This window comes from Dreissena polymorpha, chromosome 7 (assembly GCF_020536995.1).
Source record: "Dreissena polymorpha isolate Duluth1 chromosome 7, UMN_Dpol_1.0, whole genome shotgun sequence".
Taxonomy (NCBI): domain Eukaryota; kingdom Metazoa; phylum Mollusca; class Bivalvia; order Myida; family Dreissenidae; genus Dreissena; species Dreissena polymorpha.
This window is the reverse complement of record NC_068361.1, coordinates 108,688,437-108,713,160: the sequence shown is the minus strand read 5'-3', so window position 1 is coordinate 108,713,160 and position 24,724 is coordinate 108,688,437. Positions and strand designations below refer to the sequence as shown.

Sequence of the window (24,724 nt, the reverse complement as noted above, 5' to 3'; positions counted from 1 at the left end):
GTTATTTGTGTGGGGCGTTTATGGCGACTACGCGTAGAAGAAGGTCGACTCGATCCCCAGAACGGATTTCCCAGCACGTTGAGAGGACCGCCTTACTGGGAGACATCCATTATATGGCCACCCTCTCAAATTCTTGGTCTGCATTTCGGTAATCCTGATGGAAAATGTGCATTCAAGAATAATACAGTAATTGCAAAAAAATGTCTACATGTAATTTAATTTCAAATAAAACAAGTGGTATCTTTATAGTAATGGAATTTTCGATAATTACTGAAACAAGTAGTGGACCGTACACATATTATACATATTAGTTAAAATGAGAATCGCGAATTAAGTCGGAAATATACGATTTTATGTTACTATGCGCACTTGTCGTTTACTTCATTCTAACATGGCAGACAATAAATAAAATAAATCTTGATTATCGGCAAAACTGACAAATAACAATCAAATAAACGATGGCCAATTTTAATCAGTTATTAGAGATTTATGAAATGAATTTGATCATTAACGGTGTATAATGTTTTAGATAAAAACACCATATATTTATTAGTAATATACATAGGGGGTATTGATGGAAACGAGTGTTTGCAAATAGGCGTTCAGTTTACTCGCAAAGTTAAAACAGCTGACAAGATTATTGTTTGAAAATGGAATAAGACAAAAATGATTTCATTTAAACGATATTGGATTTGTGTATAATCAGATTCAAATGAATATATTGCTTTATTATATTTGTCACGTTGTATAGTTTACTGATACATCATGGAAGACATAGCCAGGTACATATGGGAATTTAGACATAAAATTACATAAGAATACCACATATGGATACGTCTCAAAAAAATTTGCCACGCGACATATATTTTCGCGATGCTATTTATGAACTTGAACAAATCAAAAACACTTTGACATATGCTAAATCACATGTAAATACATACCTCAGAAAAAGTTATATCAATGACATCATAATTGTGTAGCGAATCGCACTAAATATTCTCGCTTTATTTGTTTTTCTTCGCAACCGTTCCAGAATTAGGTCATTACTCAATTATCTCCCCTGAATGCTCTTCTTCAGTGGGTATAAGCCGAAGACTGGTTCACTACATATAGTAACAGTCTTCACCGAACACAATTTAGGGAAACATAACCCGTCTTTAATATATTGCCGAATCTCCGATTTCTGTCGAATTTATTTGCTTTGATCTTTTCGATATCTTATTGTTATTATTATCCTGACAAATTACAAACGCTTGTTAAAAAATTATTTGTTTTAAACACTATAGTTGGCATCTCTATTCTTCAAGTATTCTCGCGGTATTTCAATAACGACACCCTACTGTTTATGTATCAGAATTTGTGACGCATTTTCCATTCGCTCTCAGAAAGAAGTTTTACGTTTGATCATGAGCAATATTCTGGTAAGTTGTCGTTGTTACCCACCAGAAACACATTTATTCACAAATTTTTAAGATATTCAGATCTAACTTTTTAGTCTTTTAGCTTTAATTTTAAAAGTATTTTCACCTCGTCTGCTCGCACTTTACCGATATCCCAAAAGGTTACATATCACTATAAATAGTTTAGGCCTAAAACCACAAAATCCGATACCGTTGGAATTTTCGTACCACAATCTTACGTAAAAAATCTTCCAGATTCGAAATCAACAAAAAACAAGACATTTATAAATTGTCTGCATTATTGAACAAATTTTAAGATATTTGTTGGTTTTCCGTTTTTAGAAGCTGTTCTGCCAAGGCAAGAGCTGGGCATTATACAAGCCATTATATCCAGCAAAACTGACAGTTTTGGTTTACAGAAATCAACAAAGGAGGGATTCCCGAACTATCAAAATTTCCAAGCTATACACACAGTTATTATCTGTGGTGATCTTTATTGGTTCTGTTTGTTGACTTGGATGGATCATGTGTGAACTTTTATAGAACTTTGAAAAGTCTATATATGTCTATCTATAAACAAAAATCAGCTATGGTATAATAAGATCAGATGTGCAAACAATGTCAAAGGGTTGTTAAATTAACAATTTGAAGGCAATTATGCTGAAAAAATATTAAAAGTTTCCATGCAAATTTTGTCTGTATATCGACAAGTGTCTGCCGATTATTGTCAAACTAGTAATACAAAACTTACCACAAGTATGTAAAAGCACTAAGTACCAGTGATCATTTTTAGCAAGATAGTGTAATTCTAAACAGTAGCAAATAGCTTGTTTAGTAAATGCTTAATGCAATTAATATGATTTCCGTTCTATTGTGTAATTAATAAATTGGTTGTTACTTGCTTATCCATGATAAATGTTTTATGGCTAGTGCAAAACCAGCAATGTTAATTTTGTAAAAGGTAATACAATAACACCACTTTGTAATTTCATATACGTAAATATTCTTGAAATGTAGGTTGATGAGATTTACTTATTTTGTAACTATTATTTTATGTGCAAATAAATGATGTGAAGTGTTTTGTATATCCACACAATACCACATATCTTTTTATATATGTACTGTATTATGTGTTATTTGAATGTTTAAATAAAAAAAATATATTGATGATATAACATGATGCATTCTAATATTTGCATTCAAATTGTAACTGTAGAGCTAAGTGTATGCAGTTTAGACTGTGATTTTAGAATTGCTACAAAATGGCTAGTTTTTTAGTGGCGCAACAATTTAAACTATTCAACAATAGTTTGCGAAAGAAAATTAGAAACCTGCAAGATACCTGTATTTATTAAATATTTTAATTGCGAAACAAGTATGTTGTTATGCTGTTACACATCAGCAATTTTCTTTGTCCAATTGGGAAAAGTACCCGTACCGGTCCAATTGGGAAAAATCGAGTCGTGAAAACCTCAAAATTGGGAAAAATCGAGTCGTGAAAACCTCAAATTGGGAAATTGGTGTATTTGATTTTTTCCTCCCAAATACTTTTAAATTGATAAACAAGTGTTTTCAAGCTGTCAATATTATATAAACCTAGGTTCAAGCTATAGAGCTGCAAAGGGAAACTAACTAAATGTTGCTTAAAAAAAACCCTTTAATTGGGAATTTAAGGACAGCAATTGGGAAATTTGTATTTTTTCGTAATTGGGAAAGTGCCGTTAACCGGTACTTTATAAAGAAGGAGGAAAATCGCTGCACATACTTATACATTGATAATAAATAAGAAGACAATTAGTGGTGTTTCCCAACAGTAGAAATCATTCTTCGCATGAAGTCAGTGGTATATAGACGAAAGCTCCAGGTATGGCTTTCAATACGTAGTGTGTGTTATTTGGCAGTCTAAAACTTATTGGATTAAAAAAAATCCTGTCAAATTTGTCAATCAAAATTGATTTGACACATCACATGTACTGTATGTTAAATGCAACTGCTTTAGCAAGCTGTCAAGTTGAATTGAGACATTTGATGAAACAAACTGGTTCCTGGGTAGGACCAGTACTTAGTGTACCATGAAGTCGAAAGTCTACAAGACCTACTAGGTAAAACGAGAAATGTACTTCGACGTACAGTTTTCACCGATCCTTGAGTGTTAGCCAATCAGAATACACCTTATATCTGTTGCTTTTAGAGATATTTGACATTGAACATAAGTATTATTATTATTTATACCAAATTATGCGACTATTAACCGCTTACTCATAGATATTGTGCGTATTTATTAAACATTATTATTATTATAATTTATACCAAATTATGCGACTATCGACTGCTAACTCATAGATATTGTGCGTATTTATTGACCTAGCGTGGCGGAATTAACCTCTGACTTATGCAAGTTATGGTTATCACAAAATACGACCAACGGAGAGGTTATAATACATTATTTATCCCGTTAATGCTTGGTAACTGTTTGGTTACCGTTGGGAATTTCCTACACAGTAATGCACTGGACGGTCGTGATACTCCGCCCCGCATGATCAATAAATACTCACAATATGCTGAATAATTTTAATTTTAAAAAAGGTAACAATTGAATCTTCTTCAAATTTGTATATAATCTATTTCAATGCATTAAATACTTGAAACTTCTATGTGTTGTTTTTTTGCCATTCTGATATTTTTATTCATTTTGTCCTCAATTAAAAAAGAGATTTTAAACATTTATTATGAATAAATCTGAAGGAAAAGCGGCTCAAGAGACTAGTGTTTTGATTGGCTGTTCAAAAAATGTGTACGTCGAAGTACAAACATGTATGTCGAAGTACAAATTGTACTTTGACGTACAAATATATACTTCGAAGTGTATTTTATATTTATGTCGACGTACAATTATTGTACTTTGACGTACATTTTTCTTTTTAACTTGTAGGTCTTCTTGACTTTCAACCCAAATGGTACGCCATAGTATGTCTTTAGGGTTATCTAAAGAATGCTCCCACTTAAGAGATCAATACAGAGACCTCCCAGTGACTAAGCCAGTTAGCAGACACCCCATCCACTATACCACAGACACCGAACCAGCTATAAATTCCTGTGGCTAGAAAACAAAAAAATATAAGATGCTAGATCTTTAAGCTTGGAACATGTAACTTGTTTAAAGATTGATTTTTTTTATGCATTACTTAATTATTGCAACAATTATAATATTTTGAACACAATCATGTCAATATATTTATTAAAAATACATAGTTATCAAAAAAACTTAAAAAGCTTTTGCCCGTAAATTAGGTAGCACCTATAATCATATTATTACTTAAAGTAAGTTAAACACACGAAGTACACTTAAGAGTTTGTGTTTATATTTTAATGTTTTTGACACGGTTGCCACTGATGCGATCAAATGTTCCTCCACAAACCAGGTTTTTACAGAATGTTTAGCCCTTTTTGCCTAAACCGCGCGATGCCCCTTGTCCCTCCTGAGAAAAACACTTAACACACATTACAACCAAGCAGGTCTCAAATAACACACGATACAACTATTAAGGCCTTTAACACACATGACAACCATAAAGATATCAAATATCACATAACAACTATTAAGATCTCAATTATCACATAACAAGTATATAAAGTTCTCGATTAACACATAACAACCTTACAGTTCTCAATTAACACATAACAACCATTCAGTTCTCAATTAGCACATACATGTAGCAACCATTCAGTTCTTAATTAACACATATCACCATAAAGATCTCAGTCAACACATGACAACTATAAAGTTGTCCATAAACACATAACAACCATAAAGTTCTCAATGAACACGTAACAACCATAAAGGTCTCTATTAACACGTAACAACCTTAAAGATCTCACTTGTTCATCTTGCTGCATGAGATGGAGGTGGATTTTGACGCAGACCTGGAGACGACCATGGATATCCCCATACGCCTGGCCTGGTATTACTCCCAATTCAAACAACAAGTGGAGGCTAATGAGGAGAAATACTTCAGGGTAAGGCCTCGATTTGGGAAAACAGGGCTTAATGCATGTGCGAAAAGTGTCGTCCCAGTTTAAAGGAAATAGAGAAAAAAACTAGTTTTGGTAGGACGTCTGATTAGTCTGTGAAGATTGCACAAGCTAATCTCAGACAACACTTATCGCACATGCATTAAGCCTTGTTTACCTAGAGCTAGGTTGATATCTATTTTGTTCTTGTGGCCTAGTCTTAATATGTCTACATGTACATGATACATTATTCAATTTTTTATGAAAAAAAATTCATCAAAACAGAAGAAAGCTTTTTTATACGAATGTTATATAATTACTGACTTATAATATGTAGATATATATATACATATAATTCAATGCGTTTGTTTTATGCTTGTCTACTAGTATAGAGGGCTTTTCGTCTTTTAATCAGGAAAGAGGCCCTAACCTACTCATGCAAAAGACGTCGGACCTCGGACATATCCAATTAAATTTGCTGTGATGATATTTTCGAAACTCTCGGACCTCGTGTCCGATAAAAACAAAACAATATCTAATACTTTGGCTAAACATGAATACAAAACTAGGATTATGTAAAAACAAAATACAGACTGGTTTATATTTATTTTACTTCAATAGATTATTTAACTTAAAAAACGGATTTTACCAACCAATCTAACTGGCTATCTTTGGTGGTTCTTAGAACCAGTCAAATATTGCACATTGTTTCGTGACAAATGTGACACAACAAGTTTTTGAGTGGTTGAATTGAATTTTAATGATTTTAATACTTGTGATGATCCTATATTAAAAGCGGGGAAACGCACGACCGTTGCCTGTTTCGCGTCAAATTTGATACGGAAGTCAGTAGCAGAAGCAACTGTTTCAACGCTCTATATCTTGACTTTTCTTGCTATACATTTCTGAAGTGGGATTGCAAAATAACAGCATCCGCTAAAAACATTCGTAGCGAGTAAAGTCGATACATCAAAAGAATATTAATGCGAAATAAACACTAATCACTTTCTTACTAATATGTCTGGAAGGTGAAAGGTTTTTTAAATTTAAACAACAGTAATAAAGGTATAAAACGGCGAAAATACCTTTTTCAACTTGGACATCGACACCTCGATCGTCACGTGATAGCCCCCTCCGAGAGGACTAGTGTTTTACATCGCTATTTAAAATTACTTGTAATGTTAAAAATAATCACACAGCTTTCTTCACATTTAGCTCAACGTTTTCATAGAACGGTTAAATTGTAATTATATAATATTAAGAATATTGAATATATAATATATTGTATTGTGAACATCATAATAATAAAAATAAACTCTTTAGCGGTATTTTATATTGTTTGGTTTAAGGTAGCGCGCCTCTAATGATTTCCCGCGATTTCTTCGAAGGTTGAAGAGCCTAATATTAGGTGCCGTAGCCTAGTGGTTAAGGCGATAGACAACAAATCTTTTGGGATATTCACGCGCAGGTTCGAATCCTGCCGACGACGTATATTTTTTGCGACGCGTTTTATTTCTTTTCTAACGTAATTTGATTTAATATGGCATATAAGCTATGTTTATTGTTAAATATGATGCAATTTTTATACACATTCTTCAATAATTTAAATTAAAACAACGTTATGGCTAAATTGGGTGAATTACTGCTGAATATACTAACAATGCATGTTGCATTTTTATTTTTATTTCAAAAAGTAAAAGGTTAATCTGTCTATTTCTTGGTATTTTTGCTGTATATAGTGTATCTATAAAAACTAAGTTCAAAATATTACTTAAATAATACTATTTTGAATTTTATGACACTTTGTTTTTAACCAAACCAATTTCTACGTGGCCTGAAACCACTTACATTTCATGGCGCTCTTCCATAGACAACAAGTTATAAAAAATAAATACCTGTAAAAGAAAACTTTTTTAATCTTGTTTAAACTTTAAACACCTTACTGCGTCTGTACACACCAACTGCATGCCTATATTTGGAAATCTAGATGAATTATAGAACTTTCATATACCCCAGGGGTGCACATAAACTGGACAAAAGCCGAGTGTGGGGGTGGTTTTGAAAAAATCAGTATATTTTTTTTTAAAGCATGGAAAGCCTACCTAAAAATTTGCATGTAGTTCAGTGAAATGATGCTGATTAAGAAAATAATAGATTAGATTATATTTGGATAGGTGCCCATAACGGGTGCGCTACCTTAAGAACAACTAGGACCGGTAAAATCTGGTAAGAATTTTTTGTCTTTCGCATGGGTTGCCCTTACATATCGGTTATGGGAAGAAACAATTCTTAAATAAGTGAAAATGGCATGATTTAAAAAATACTTTTGATGGGGAAGAGGTTTAAATTTTCTTATGTTGTACAAGGTGAGAAAAAAAACCTTGTAAGGTAATACTGTAATTTAAATACAGCATGCAGCAAAATACAAATCGTTTATGTTTAGATTTCATTGATTGAGCCTCACCCTGGGAGAAGGGGGCTTAATGCATGTGCGTAAAGTGTTGTCACAGATAAGCCTGAAATCTGCGCAGGCTAATAGGGGACAACACTTTCCCCTTAAATTAATTTTCACTTAGAAGCAACTTTCTTTTAATTGAAGATAAAATAAAAGCAGAAAGTGTCATCCCTGATGAACCTGTGCATTTTCACAGGCTAATCTGTAATGAGGCTCTACGGGCATGCATCATGATTTTGTCGGATTTGTCAGAAGTACGTAGAGAAGTTGTTGAGCGACCATGGGGAGGAGGGACTCAGTTTTTTCGAGCTCAACCTCGAGACCTGGCGTCAGTTGTGGCTCTCGTCATCGCTGACATCCGCTACCCGGTATGTGATTCCTACCAGTAATGTTTTAGTATTTTGGGAAAAGGGCTGGGGTCCTTCAGGTCGGAAAAAGTTGCTAAAGTTTGGAAACTAGAGTTGTGTTTTTCTTTGCGAAAAAAAAAGTAAAAAAATTGAGAATCACATTTTTTTTAATTATAAATGTAGTAAGGCTTCACTTGTGAAGTGAACAAAATGTTTGCAATTTCTTTAACCTTCAATTGGGAATTTTAGGCTGTAATTTGGGAAACCTATATCTGTTTTGGGATCCTGAAAGGGTCCAAATATCAGCACACACAAAAACACTACATGCAGCTGTAGGGAGGAATAATTGTGAGCATGGATACATGTTCAGAACCAAGAACATAAATACATATTCAGAGCCAATAGCATGGATACATTTTCAAAACAATGCATGGATACATTTTCAGAATTTAAAGCATGGATACTTTGTTTAGAACCAAGAGCATGGATATATTGTCAAAACCAAAAGCATGGATACATTTTCAGAACCAAGGACATGGATACATTTTCAGAACAAAGAGCATGGATAAATTTTCAGTACCAAGAGCACTTATATATTTTCATAACCAATAGCATGGATACATTTTCAAAACAAAGAGCATGGATACATTTTCGGAACCTAAGAGCATGGGTTCTTTTTATGCTACCCATATATATATATGGGGAGCATACAGTTGCCAGTTTGGGGTTCCTAACTTACTTACGTCACACTTTTGTTACCGTTTCTCATAGCGCCTTCAATATTTAACAGAGCTCTTACATATTTGGCATGTAGGTACCTTGCACGGCCCTTTACCTTTTGATGATGTTTGAGGTCACTGGGGTCAAGGTCAAGGTCACTGAGGCTAATAATAGATTTTTTCCGTCACAATTTTGTTACAGTTTCTCAAAGCACCTTCAATATTTTTCCGATCTCTTACATATTTGGCATGTAGGTACCTTTCATGGATCTCTACATTTTGATGAGGTTTGAGGTTACTGGGGTCAAGGTCATCGAGGCTTATAATAGATTTTTCTGTCACAATTTTGTTACAGTTCTCATAGCGCCTTCCATATTGTACCGTTCTCTTACATATTTAGCATGTAGGTACCTTGCATAGACCTCTACCTTTTGATATGGTTTGAGGTTACTTAGGTCAAGGTCAAGGTCACTGAGGCTTATGATAGATTTTCTCAATGTCACACTTTGGTTACAATTTAACATAACGCCTTCAATATAAGATCGATCCCTTATATATTTGGGATGTAGTTACCTTGCATTGACCTCTACCTTTTTGATGAGATTTAAGGTCACTGGGGTCAAGGTCACTGAGGTGTATAATAGATTTTCTCAAGATCACACTTATTACCACACAATTAAACCATATATAAACAAATCATCATTGGGGAGCATCCAATTTTTACTGATATCCTTGTTTAGAACCAAGGGCATGGATATATTTTCAGAACCAAGCGCATGGAAACATTTTCAGAACCAAAAACATGGATACATGTTCAGAACCAATAGCATGGATACATTTTCAGAACAAAAGTGTCATCTGAAGAGCTTGTCTGATTGATTTTCTTATTGCATCCTTAATGTTAATATTTTATCCATTGGTTGACAATCATCAGATTAAATTAACCTTTCACATTTTACCAAAGTTCAACAATGTCTTTAATCAGGACCAACTTTTTTCCAAGTTTCGGCAGCATTAAGCCTTTAAGGGTTCATTAAGACCTGGGGGGGTGAGTCCACTAGATATAATATTTTGTCCAAAATTGGAATTCAACATTTACTTAAAACTTGTATGACATTTTTTTAAAGTTTCTGGGTTGATCTGTGTTCAGTCTTAATGAATACTCTAATGGGCCAGGCAAAGTTATCAGGGCTCAGTTCCGATGGTTACCCATTGGATTATGGTTGCTATGGTGAATTTAATCGTCAAATGGACACAGATTTGATTATATGAATTAAAGATTGTCCACAATGAGCACCAAATATAAACCAGTTCTGCAGAATCTAGCCTAAATATCGACTTTTGTTTGTAAAGATGGAGAATATGCTTTCAAGTTTAATAATTGTTAATTTAATCAACGGAAATAACTGCTTTGTAGTTGTTAACGTTTGTTCTTTCTGTTAATACACACGCTTTTTTTTAGCTCACCAGAGCTAAATGTGCTAATGGTGAGCTTTTGTGATAGTCTTTTGTCCGAAGTGTATTGTGCGGCGTCAATATTTGCCTTATTAACACTCTAGAGGCTACATTTATTGTCCGATCTTCAAGAAATGTGGTCAGAAGATTTGTGCAAATGATGTCTTGGGCAAATTCAAGAATGTTTCCCTTGGTTTAAAAACATGGCCGACAGGGGGCTAGCATATTTCCTTATACGGCTAAAGTAAAACCTTGTTAGCACTGTAGAGGCCAAATTTATTGTCCGATCATCATGAATCTTGGTCAGAATATTTGTCCCAATTATATCTTGGAAGAGTTAAAAAATGGTTGCGGTTGCTTGAAAAACATGGCTGCCAGATAGTAAAACTATGTAAACACGCTAGAGGCCACATTTATTGTCCGATGTTCATGAAACTTGGTAAGAAGATTTGTTGCAATCATATCTTGGACGAGTTCGAAAATGGTTCCAGTTGGTTGAAAAACATGGCCACCATGGAGCAGTGCATTTTTACTTATATGGCTATATTAAAAACTTTTTTACACTCTTAAAGTCACATTTATTGTCCAATCTTCATGAAAATTGGTCAGAAGCTTTGTTTTAATGATGTATTGGATGAGTTCGAAAAAGTTTCTGGTCATGTGTTGAAAAACATGGACGCCATTTATTCTTATATGGCTGTAGTAAAACCTTGTAAGCACTCTGAAAGTTACATTTAAAGTTCACTCTTCATTAAACTTGGTCAGATTATTTGTTCTAATGATATCTTGGGCTGCACGGAACAGGTCAGATCCTTTGTATCTCAGGTGATCGACCTTTTGACTCTCAGACCCTCTTGTTTGAAAATTACACATGATGAAATTGCTTATTGTAATAAGTATAAATGTGTGACTTTAGATCAATTTGCTTTTGCCCTTGTTAAGTAAGTCCAACTCACTTAACCAAAAATTACAAACATTGACGCGCCAAAGTGTTGATTTAAAGTGATTACTTATTTTTAGTGTATTGTCTCTTTAGTGGCATTCGTTACCTAGCAAATGAGTTACAAAATATTTTGCTATGGTGTTGTTATTTTTTTCATTAGGTTTGCATTAATTTGTGTTGCAGTTAAATATTAAAATACTTAGTTATTCTCTGTGTTACAGAGAACAACTGCAGTGCCTTCCATGCTTTATTCATTATATTTTGTCACTTTTTACAGGCATTCATCCCCCTACCCAATCCATGATCCTGTGTGTTCCTTTTTAAAGCAAAATTAATGAACACATGGCTTCATAATATTTTGATTGTGTTGAACTTTTTTTTTCACAAGCCATTCAATTCCCGCCGGCCTTGTACAGACACATAACCCATGACCTCAAGAAGTAAGCCATTGTTGTTCTGAACAAGGTGGATCTGGTCCAACCGCCATTGGTGGTTGCCTGGCAGCAGTATTTCAAACAACGATTCCCATTGGTCGATGTTGTCTGCTTTTCTTCTTTTCCAAAAAGCAAAGAGGAGCTCGGGGTTATGACTGGAGCCCTCGGGAAAAGTACGCTGTCACTGATTTACTTTCAATTCCCTGTATTATCTCTTCCCCAATAAGAAGCAATGTGAAAATGGCTTTTGCAACCAGCTTAAAACTAGAGCAGCCTGCAAGAATCTCGCAGTCTGTTTAGGTTTTATTCTGTTTGCTACTCATCAGTAACAAAGGGTTGGAAATGAAACCCTTAAAACTTGAATTTAGTAAGAAAGGTATTTAATTTAATGTAACTTTCTAAAGGACTACAAATGGGTCAAAATTCGTATCTAAGTGGTAAAGGAAATTATTCAACAATCAGTATCACATATTTATGATAGTGTTATGAGATAGATTTGGACTTCGGTACGATAGGTTACAATATTTATTCTCGGTAACGGTCATTAGCATTTTTACATAAATTGTATAACAATGTAATGCACCAGTGCAATCATACTGGAGTTTGGCTGGACATATTTGTTCAAACCTGTCAGGAAATGGGTGTATAGGATTATAAATTGAAACTGGAAACATATCAACAGCATGAAGTGTAGATGTGCAAGACACTTTTTCATTCTGACTGATAAATACATTTACTTAGTTGTTTGTTCTTGAACAAAGCTGACAAAGTGGTTTGGGTGCAGTGTTTTTTTTTCACCATTTAGGGAATGAGGATAGGATGGGTCCCTTTGGATTGGGAAAAATCGCGTCGTTTTGACATAAATTGAGAAATTTAGTATTTTTGTTTTTTTGCTTAAAATACTTTAAAATTGAGAATAAACTTATTTCAATATTACGTTAACTAAGATTAAACTGGATAGATGAACTCAATGTTGAGAACAAATACCCGGTATGTGTGTTTTTCGTAAACTTCAATTGGGAATTTTGGGGTCCCATTTGGGAAAAATATATACTTGTTTTCATTGGAAATGGGTCCCCCTACCGGACCGAAATTTGAATGAAAAAAATCACTGGTGAGTTTTAGTATTGCATGTGACAAACCTCTAGTTATAGCTGATGTTGTTCTCCATTTTGATTATTTCAGCATTAAAGGATGTTTGCTATTAAGGCACAGTGAACAATAATAATTTCCTCATATTTTACAAACATTTCATCATAAAAAAGGATCTTGAGGCTTATTTTCATTAAGCAGCCATAGTCAATTTTGACTAGCAGTTACATGTTTTCATTTTATTTAACAGTCAAATATTTGTTCTTTCTTACATTGAAGCTGTTTTCGAGAAGCGAAGGAGGGCCAAAGCCATGGGGCCAAAAGAGCTACTACAACTCTGTTAGAATATTGTAGGTGCAAAAGATAAGGATGCATGTGTCGCAATTTGGTAAGTGTCAAATGTGTCAGAACATGGTCCGTGGAAATACCTTATATGCATGTCTCTTAATTGTCGATACAAATGTCACCTTACATTTCTTTCAAAACATTATGGAGGGTTAAGGGTAATATATCTGTCAGAACATGGGCAATGGAGAAGATAACAAAATATACCTTTCACCACATTGTAGAAACGTTTACAGAACATATCAGTCAGAACATGTTAAATGAAAAGGGTTGCATAGCATATCTCTTAGAACATGGTCAGTGAAAAAGGGTTGCATAGCATATCTCTTAGAACATGGTCAGTGAAAAAGGGTTGATTTGCATAAGTTTCTGCACATGACCAGTGGAAATGGTTACAAAACTTTCCGATCTGACAATTGTTGGAGGCAAAGGTTACAGAACATTTTTTTATGTAAAAGGTTACAGAAAAAATGTCAGAATATTCTTGATGGGCAAGTTTAAGAACAAATCTGTAACATTTAATTTATGAAAAAGTTACAGAACATATCTGTTGCAATATTGTTAATGGGAAAGCTAACTAAACATGAGATATGTAAGAAGATTGTTGTGGAAATGTCACAGAACATCTCTGTGGGAAAATTGCCCATAAAAAAACATAACATTTTATATAGAAGTATATTATAGGAAATAACAAATCCAAAATTTGCTTGATTTAAAACCTTGCATAATGCAAGTGTATTTTTCTTCTTTGTATAAGTTTACTTAATATAGCCTATATGTGTCTGTATTTGATGATGTAAAAAAGGATTTCATACAAAGATATCTTGAAGACTTACAGTTTGCTATTATTTGTTTACTGTTAAATCTGTTTTATTTTTTTTTGTTCTCATTTACCTGGCCTGAACATTGTGCACATTTAAACTGCAACTGTTTTGGCTTTAAACAAGACTGCAATTAATCTTAATAAGTAAATAAGGAGTAAATACTAGTGATACTGCTTAAATGATACTTTATTCAATAATTTGGGAAAATTCGTATACATGAATTGCAAAATGAAATCCTCGCTTTAGGATAACAGGGCTAAATGCATGTGCGCAAAGTGTCGTCTAGATTCGCAAGTGAATATCCACACAGGCTACTCAGAAAGAACATTTAACCCTTACTGGATTTTCTTTTCAAAAAGACTTCTTTAAACCGAAATTCCACTTAAGCGCAACGTGTGATCTCTGATTAGCCTGTACGGACTGCACAGGATAATCTAAGACGACACATTACGCACATGCATTTTGCCGCGTTTTCCCGGAGTGCGTCCAACATGTTTTGAGAGAATTGTTTGAATACCAGTGGACTTGACGAGTTGGGAGAACAAGATAGAAGCTGACCAGACTGAGATTGCTGATGATGATGGACGCGACAGCGATAAAGATGATGATGATGACGAAGAAGTGGAAACGATTGATGACGCTGCTGTTGGTGATGAAGCAAACAGATCGGGGGAGGGTCTCACCAGACATGACGCTTTCAGTAACGGGGTGTTGACAATCGGCTGTGTTGGTGATTGGAATTTGTTTCTATCTCTCTACGATAAAGGGGGAATTACACCATTAGCGTGTGTGTCAGGCAAAAACTATTGTCTACTGCTCTTCATAAAAGTGTTTTTTGTCTATTCATGCTTTGTGGAAGCATCAGTGTCTCATGTAGATTAGTTGAACTGATAGGTATACACCCTCCCTCTCTGCACAACAGAGTTTTAATGAGGAGGGTACACTGGTTTCTCATTCTGGCAGTGTGTCCTGATGTTGAATGCCTTGTCTTGAGCATTTCTCAGAAACTATTACGAGTAGAAATTTCCTCCCACTCAACATATCTTATTAAATTTTATGTATTAAATGTTTATTCCCCCAGCATCAAGAGCTGTAACGAGGCATATAGCAATTCATCCATCCGTCCTTTAGAATCAGTTTAACCCAAAATTACAGCTTTTGTCCAACATTCAATAATTCTTCCTCCAAAGTTTTGATACTTACATGGATGACGTCTTTGAACACTATCTGTATCAACACACACACATATCTCCTGACAGTTTTTGACTTTGAAATGACCAGCCTTTGGACTAAGAGTAATTCAGAAGATCCAAATTGTTTGTTAACCTATAATGACATGTTTTGTCTGACATCAATAATGTGTTCTTCAAGATTTCGTACTGGAATTGATGATGTCACTGAATAATATCAATACATGTACATCATGTAACCTCATTTTGTTCATGAAATTAACTCCTAGGCAAAGACTTCTTTAAATGGGCCGAATAATTAATAATGACAAAGCTTCCACTGGGGTTATAGTATTTTCTTGAATTAAGTTTCTTGTTTGCATCTTCTTTAGGTTCTTAAAAAAAGAGGTAAAGCAATATGTAGAGAATAAATATATATTCTCTAAATTTATAATATTTGTTTTAATGTTTATGCATATTGCTCAGGACAGGACATTGCTTTAACGACGATGTTTGTACTTTGTAGGTTTCCCGAATGTTGGCAAATCTTCAGTTATCAATGGCTTGATGGGTAAACAGGTAAATAACCATACAGCGCAGTAATCACACGAGAGACTTTCTTTTGTATAGTTTTTTAATCTTAACTTTGAAAACGTCCCACTTTTCTCACAATAACTAAGATTGGTATTATATTTGTTTTAATTGAAATGCGATACCAATGTAAACATTTTTAAAAGCTTGTGAATTTTAGCAACTGCGGTTGTTGGTTTAGATTTGCTAAAAATCTGTTGGGCGATGGCAAGTTTGTGGCATATTACATTGATTATTTTTATGAAGATTTAATGCGTGTAAGTCACGTGTGGTACAATAAAACAAGTATCCTGAATTACTCACATGTAAGAAATTAACATTAATAGTTGATGTAACAACTGTTAAAAAATGTTGAACCCCGGTAGGTGTGGCATATAGCAGCCACATCTGTACACCCGGCATATGTTTCCTGAAGTTTTTTACGCAACGCTCTCTGCTATTGTGCTAAATTTCGGTATGTGAGACTACCTAAAGACCTTCAGATGAAATGCAAGTTTTGTTCCGTTCCATTTATTTTTGGCTAAGTAATGGGCCTTGGACTTTGAAATTTTCTCTACAATAACATTTTTCCGGAGGTTTTTTATGCAACACTTTCAAATATTGATCTTATTTTTGTTTTTGGTATGTGATTGTACCTATTTGACTTACAGATAAAGTGTACGTTTTGTTCCGGTCCATTGATTTTAGGCCAAGTAATTTGCCTTGTACTGACATATTTTCTTTTTTCCAGAGGTTTTTTACGCAACACTTTCAGATATTGAGCTGATTTTCGGGACGTGAGGCTACCTAATTGACGTAAAAATTGAAGTGTGAGTTTTGTAAAGGTTTATTGATTTTTGGCCTTCTTAGACTCGAAAATTTCAGTTTTCCTTTTTTTAAGCAACCCTATAAGATATTGTGCTGATTTTGTTATATGAGTCTTCCTGCAAGATTCCTAATAAAGTGTGGTTTTCATTCCCGTCCATTGATTTTTGGCGAAGTTATGGGCCTTGGACTTTCTCTGAATAAACAGTTTTCCAGAGCTTTTTTTCGCAACTCTTTCAGATATTGAGCTGATTTTGGTATGTGAGTCTACCTACGTGACTTGAAAACAGATGCAGTGTGTGTTTCGTTCCTGTCTATTGATTTTTTGCCAAATGTATGGGCATTGGACTTAGAAATTTTCTATTTTCCGGATATTTATTACGAGACAATTTCAGACATGGTCTATTGATTTTCTGCGAAGATATGGGCCTTGGACTTTAAAAATTTACGTTTTCTTAAGGGTTTTTTGCGCATCGCTTTCTGATATTTAACTAATTAAATTATGTAAGTCTACCTAAATAGCTTACAGATAAAGTGTGCGTTTTGTTTCCATTCCATTAATTTTTGGCAAAGTTAAGAGCCTTTTGACTTTGATATTTTCTCTTTAATAACCTTTTTAAGAGGTATTTTAGGCAACACTTTCAGATATTTAGCTGATTTTAGTATGTGAGTCTACCTAAATGTCTTTCAAGTGAAATGTGAGTTTCGTTCCTGTCAATTGATTTTTGGCAAAGAATTGGGCCTTGGACTCTTTAATAACAGTTTTCAGGAGTTTTTTTACAGAATGCTTTCAAATATTTACCCATTTATGCCCTATGGACTCTCCCATCCTTCATAATTGGATCAATTATTTCCAAAATTAGGGATGTCTAGTATATTTATTTCTGTATTTAGAATATTTCTTACAGAAATCCCGTTAAGCAAAAAGCGCAGACCCTGATTAGAGCTGCATCATGCCGCGTCTCATCTGGGTCTACGCTATTTGCCAAGGCCTTTTTTCTAGACGCTAGGCATAAATGAGTTAAGCTGATTTTTGTATGTGAGGTTACCTACATGACTTACCGCTGAAGTGAGTTTTGTTCAGATCCATAGATTTTTTTTGCGATTTATGTGCCTTAGACTTAATAACTTTCACTAAAATAGCTATCGTAAAGTTTCAAAGCGCAGTCGGGGGAGGCGTGAGGGTATTTCACAAACACAGGTTTTAGTCTATTATTGCCAAATTATTATTATTTTTTTAAACAAACAGCTGACTTTACACATAATCGTTGCTTGCAGGTTGTAAGTGTACCCAAGACTCTAGGTCACACCAAACACTTCCAGACAATACTCCTCACTCCTACTGTACGTCTGTGTGACTGCCCTGGTCTTGTGTTTCCGTACAAGATCGACAAAAACTTGCAGGTACGTTTGAATAGAATTCTCCGTGCTTCTGAGAACCGTTTCAGACAAACACAAATATTGATTGTCATGGTCTTATTTCAACATCATGTTGCATACTTTTATCGAGCGTTGTCCATTATTATTGACCCTATATTTCTCAATGTACAATGTTCATGTACTATTTTTATGTAATAACACTTGTTTTCATCAATTAACCATTTTCAAATCCTGTTAGAAACTATCTAAAGTCCACACCTAGGGTAGAACCAGTACTTGGTTTATTTTTTAAAAAATAGGGGGGGGGGCAGATCTACAGAAGGCTTACACGGTGGGGATCAATCCGGCGACCTCCCAGTTGGTAGGTGGAAGCCATATCTAATAAGCCACTTCACCTATGACTATTTTTATGGTTATTATTTATATGGTCTTAAACTGGACTATAACTTGTAATTGCTCATGTCATTACATGATTTCAAATCCTGGGAGGGATATTCCCTATTGCCCAGGTGAGGGGGCCCGTCTCTGTTGTTGGATATCTGGCCCAGCGCCTGGACCTTCCAAACTGCTCACGCTGAAACCCGTGGACGAGGATGCAGACCCCCGCAATCACAAGTGGACCCCACTGGACGTCTGTGAATGCATGTCGAAGCTTTCTCCTCCTCAGAATTTTCTTTAGCCAAATTAGCTATTTTTGTTTTGGACATATTATGGTTAATTATGAAGAAACAATTGTAGCCAAGTCGAAATTTCCTTATTTGTAGATATTGGCTAATTATTTTTAATTTTGGAGTAAGACAAGTATGTGCTGGCATCTTTTGTTGGTCTGTTTGTCGCTGTTTTTGGAGTGAACTACTTCAACGTATCTTAATTGATTAAAATGAACCTTAACCCTTTAACACTAATATACGTATTTTCACGCATTTGTAGTCCCTTAGAAAATTATATTTAAGATCTTTGTTACTAGATTCAGGTTTTTAAAGCCTCATCTCCAAACTTTATATACTGATGAGAAACAAACAGCTTAAAACATGAACAGACTGTAAGTTACTTGCAGGCTGTTCTGGTTTTATGGTGTTTAGACATTTTCACTTTGCTTCTGAGAGGGAAAGGGTTAAAATGCTTGTATGTCTTTATATATGTAAAACACTCTTTTTATTCCCGCAAATTTCTGAATTACTAATGAAATCTGAATTTTAACTATCCATGGTCAAGTTTGAGAACACAGAAACCAAAGTTTTTTTAGGGGTAGGGATTTATTGTCCCCTACCGGTTTGCTCTCTGTCTGTCTGTCTGTCTGTCTGTCTGTCTGTCTGTCAGTCTGTCTGTCTGTCTGTCACACTTTTCTGGATCCTGCGTTAACTTTAAAAGTTCTTCATAATTTTTCATGAAATTTGAAACATGGATAGATTGCAATATGGGGATTATGCACATCATTTCATTTTGTTCCTACGTCAAGAATTCTGGTTGCTATGGCAACAAATATATATATATAAAAATACTGACAATGGTGGAGTTTCACCGGTAGGGGACCATATTGCTTGGCAATCTCTTGTTTATTTAAGTGCAAAACAAAAGTACTAAAACAGACATTGCAACTAGAATATAAAAAGAACAATCAGCAAGGGCTTAGGGCGCCAATAGGGGCTGTGCCTTGTTTCACCCTTTGGAGACCTAAGGTTCCAGACCCTTGGCTAAATATTCCAGATTTAAAATGTTGGGCAATGGACACACTTGATACAGTGCATTTAATCATATATTAACCACGTTAAATGTTATGGGGAAAAAAACAACACATGTATGTATTTTTCCAGCCTGGGCGGAGCAGCGTGGGTTCTATACAGCGAATGCAGCCAGACTGGACGGCAATCGGGGAGCCAATAACCTGCTGAGGCTTGCTGTAGAGGGCAAGCTGTGTCTGTGCCTGTTTCGTCCGGGATACACGAAGAAGAAAGGTCTGTTTTGGGTGGAAATATGGGGAGCGTTGCTTATGCCTTATACAATAAACCGCCAGTGACGCTTAAGACCAGCCAGCACATAAGCGCAGTCTGGTGTGCTTACAATACCAAGAATGCGCAGGCGAGTCTAGAGCTATGCTATGCTGGCATATCACCCATGTTTGCATGTCATGGTTTACATGTGAGAACATGTTATAGACTGTATGCTTCGATATGATTATGTGGCAGATTATATGGCTGATCAATTCATGGCACAACGTCAGTTTGGGATGGTATTATATCTTGGTATATGTTGCCTACTTGCTTGGATCTATAAATGCATGGCTTACCTAATTGTTTCTGTAGCCACTTGTTATCAGTGAAAGGTTTTTAGCTCGACTATATACATGTATATATATATATATATTTATTTATTAATTTATTTATATATAGTGGAGCTTTACTACTCACCTGGGCGTTGGCGTTACCGTGAGCGTTGGAATGTTTGGGTACCACCTCAAACATGACCCTTGTCATATTGCTTTTATATTTTGCATACTTCTTTACCAACATGACCCCAATTTATAAACAACAGCAGACAACTGTATTAAGCATTTTGTAAGAATTATGGCCCTTTATCACTTAGAATATGCATATTATTGATAACTCTTTGTTAAAGTTTGCTTACAACCTCAAATATTGTCTTTGTCCCTTGACATATTGCTTTCATATTTTGCATACTTTTTTACCAGCATGACCCCAATCTAAAAACAAGATCAGACAACTGTATCAAGTATTTGGTAAGGATTATTGCCCTTTTTTCACTTAAAAAAAAAAGTTTAGTTTTGTGCTTAGGTCCACTTTTTTCCTAAAGTATCAAAGCTATTGCTTTCATACTTGCAACACTTACTAACTTTAATAAGGGGACTTTGCAGGCAAAGTTATGTTACTCTTATTGGCATTTTGACAGAATAATGGCCCCTTTTATACTTAGATAATTGAACATTTGGTTAGGTTTTGTGTGTTGGTCCATTTTACTCCTAAATTATCATAGCTATAATTGCTTTCAGACTTGGACCACTCACTAACTATCATAAGGGGACTGTACAGGAAAACTTGCATAATTCTTGTTGGCATTTTAACGGAATTATGGCCCTTTTTTGACTTAGTCACTTTGAATATTTTTTTTTTATTTTTTGTTTAGATCCACTTTACTTTTAAAGTATCAACGCTATTGCTTTCAAACTTCAAATACTTTCTTATCATTATGAGGGTACTGTTCCTGGCAAGTTGAATATTACCTTGACCTTTGAATGACCTTGACTCTCAAGGTCGATTTAATAAATTTTGCTTAAATTCCCATTACTTCTTTATTTATGACCAGATTTGATTTATACTAGAACAACACTTACCTGACATATTACAATGGAGGACTCCACCCAAACCATCCCCCACGCCCCCCACCAGAATCCCCCACCCCCCAAAAAATCTCCTTTTGTGTTCTTATTTTTGAAAGATAATCTAATAAATGGCCACTCCTCCACATTATACCCCCCTCTTCAACCCCTTCCTCAAAATAGATTTTTTAACATGGTAAAAAAACACAAATATTTATTTATTTCATTTTTGAAGGACCATCCCACCCAAGCTATTGCTATCAAACTTGAAATAAAATCTTATTACTTTGATTTATGTCTTTACACATGTTCAGTAGATTGTGGAAAATATACCTGAACTCAGAATCGTCTATAAAATACAACTTCTTTAAAACATAAGCGATCAATATGTTTCAATAATGGTCCTTTTCCACTAAGATTATGACTATATTACCTTGACCTTATTAAATATGAACAATTTCCCCATGATGGCTTACGTTATACTGTCAAGCACTCGAATAGTCGAGCGTGCTGTCTTCCGACAGCCCTTGTTTAGCTTTTTTTTTTTGGAAGGTTAAGTAACTTAATATATCTCCCCAAAAATGTGCTTATATTCTCTATAACAAATTAACTAGTTGTAATAAATTTTCCTACATCAATACGTTTTATCCAGACAAAGTTTGGGATTGCATTATGAGTGAATGGGGGTCAAACTCATAGTTACTTTATGTAAAAAAAGGTTTCTAGTCAATAGATAAAGATCAAAATAATTTTTGTAATTACACTTTATAATTAGATACCTAGTACCAGGACCTTGCTAAGTGCATGTGGCGAAAAGGAGATCAAGGTCCATGTGTCTTTAAGTATCAAAATGGATTCCGCGTCATTACTCAGAATGTATTGAAATATTACCATGAAACTTCAAACATACATTTGTTCAATTAAACTTCATTTGGGATTTCAGATGGGTTCAAGGTCGCCGTAACTAAATATAGATAAATGAGACACACATTATTCCAATAAGGAGCTATTGTGTTGAAAATGTATACATAATACCTTCTGTTCCGACCTAGCTTAGGTTGTCTCAACGTATCTGTTTCTAGATGTCGAAGAATTATTTGCATTTTAATTTGTGTTAGGTAAGTTAACCGCAATTACATACAGATGAAGTATGAGTTGAGTTCTGGTCCAGGGATTTTTTTGGCGAAGTTATAGGCCTTGGACATAAACAAAATTAAATAACCTTTTGCCGGAGTTTTGCAAGGCTTTCAGATATAAAACTGATTTTTGGTTTGTGAGTCTACCTACATGACTAACAGATGAAATGTCAGTTTTGTTTCCGTCAATTGATTTTGGCGAAGTTGAACTTGAAAAATTTCTTTTGAACAGCTGCTGTGTGGCTTCAAAGGGCAGTAGGATGCATTGTGTTTCACAAATGCAGGTCTTGTTGAACGTTATTAACATGCTTAATAACTTGATAGCAAATAATAACTTGTTATGTTATTTGGCACCTTCTATACACAGTTTTTTACCACTTTTTCGGAAGATAGCCAATGGCTTTGGAATTTGGAATTTTATCGGCATTTTCATGAAATTGGGAAAATAAATTCATTAGCCTTTTTTTCACACGGAAAGTCCACTGATTAGGGAAATACTAAATTTGATATAACTCTTAATAATCATTCAAATTTAAAGAACAAATTTATATAACACTTTGTTAGATGTAATTGAATTAAAATTGATTTTTTTTTAAATTTGGAATTTTTTGCCGAATTATGAGGAAAAGGTATACGTTTTGAGATTGGTAACATAGCCGAATTTCGGATATAAAATCGGGCAAAAAAACGCTGATGCAGTTTGATTTATTCATAAAGCACCCTGAAACTCTGAGAACAAACAGGAAAGTCTTTAGACAGCTCTTGTTAAATTCATGTATTAAGATTGTTAAAATATTTTCAGAATTATGTCAGCATGTGTTTGACATTGTTCTGTAAAGGCTTTGGCCACTTTAAATTCAACTGTGTTGTGTTTTTTTTTTCGCTTATAGAGATGTGGTCAGAACACGGTGACACGGAAGCTTTTGTTGATTTGCAAAGCAAATACACAAAACGAACGCAAGTCTCTGCCGACTCGGAAGAAGAAGTTGCCGAGTCATGCTCTGATGAGGAGGAGAATGAAGAGTCAGATGAGGAGGGGGGACCACACAAAGGCAGGGGAGGCAATTTCGTGTCTTCCAATCCATTTGCCCTTTTGAGAAGTGATGATTGAAGTATTGTACTATGTTTAAATAATGTGTCTGTGTGCATGTGAAAAGCAAAGTTATTAGGATCCAATTGGGTTTCTGTCTTTTACAGGGATTGATCACTTATTGGTTGTTGTTTTTTGTGATTCAATTTTCACAATAAAGAGGTATCTTGTAAGGATGAGTGCGTGTTGTTAGCAAAACACCTATCTGACCTAGCGAGGATCGTTCTTGATGGTGATGGTACAAGAGTTCTGATCAGTCAGTCAAGAAGTTACTAAATTTCATGTATAGAACATCCCATGATCTATTTGAGTTCTTTTTTCCGTTGTCTGCAAGTTTTGACTGTGTACTATTATACATGTTTAGGGGTTTGTTATATATTGTGTTTATATTTTATCACATGCCGTGCCCTGTTTCCCATGTAATATTACATTTTTTTTATTACAAATGTGTACGACAACATTTTTAAGCGTTTTCATCGGCTTAGTTTTCGTTTATTGACCAATCGCATTTTGTTATTTTGCTGAAATTACGTTGCAACGTCAAATGACGTCACAAAATGTAAACAACATTCGGGATTTGTCATTATGTTTGCGTAAATATTTATTTAATTTGCTCATTTAAAAGCATGTGATAAAAAAGATCTGACACTCGTTGTGATATCATACCATATTTTATTAAACTCGTCCAGGAAATTCGTTAGTAAGCTCGCCAAAGGCTCGCTTACTAACAAAATTCCTGAACTCGTTTAATAAAATTTGGTATGATATGACAACTCTTGCCAGATCCTATATATATTAGAATAAAATATTTAAGAATTAGCCCATATTGATGGTAACAGTTTGCAGCACTTTTTATATAAACATTTTTTGAAAATATTCACATTTCATGAGTTCTATACTCCAACGATTATTTTGTTAAATAAAAAAGTTTGAAAATATATACTTATCAATTATATTATAGTCCGACTAAGATGGGTAGTGATAATAAAGGAAAGTTCATACTTTTAATCATGAGAGTAATGTGTGAAATGTAACATCGACTCACATATCCAAAATAAAACATGCCCGAAACTATATATACACAAAGAACCTTATGAAATCACTTAATAAAATTATTTAAACTAATGAAATTCCGTAAGTCGCTTGCTGTTTGATGTAATAATTGATTTCATTTTACAATTAAAAATTTCTTTTA

The 24,724-nt window shown here is 34.5% G+C and overlaps 1 pseudogene; it reads left to right on the top strand.

Annotated features, from left to right (window-relative positions):
* The first annotated feature begins 5,300 nt into the window (after positions 1-5,300).
* On the top strand, positions 5,301-23,550 carry LOC127840020 (guanine nucleotide-binding protein-like 1; annotated as a pseudogene).
* Positions 23,551-24,724: the final 1,174 nt, after the last annotated feature.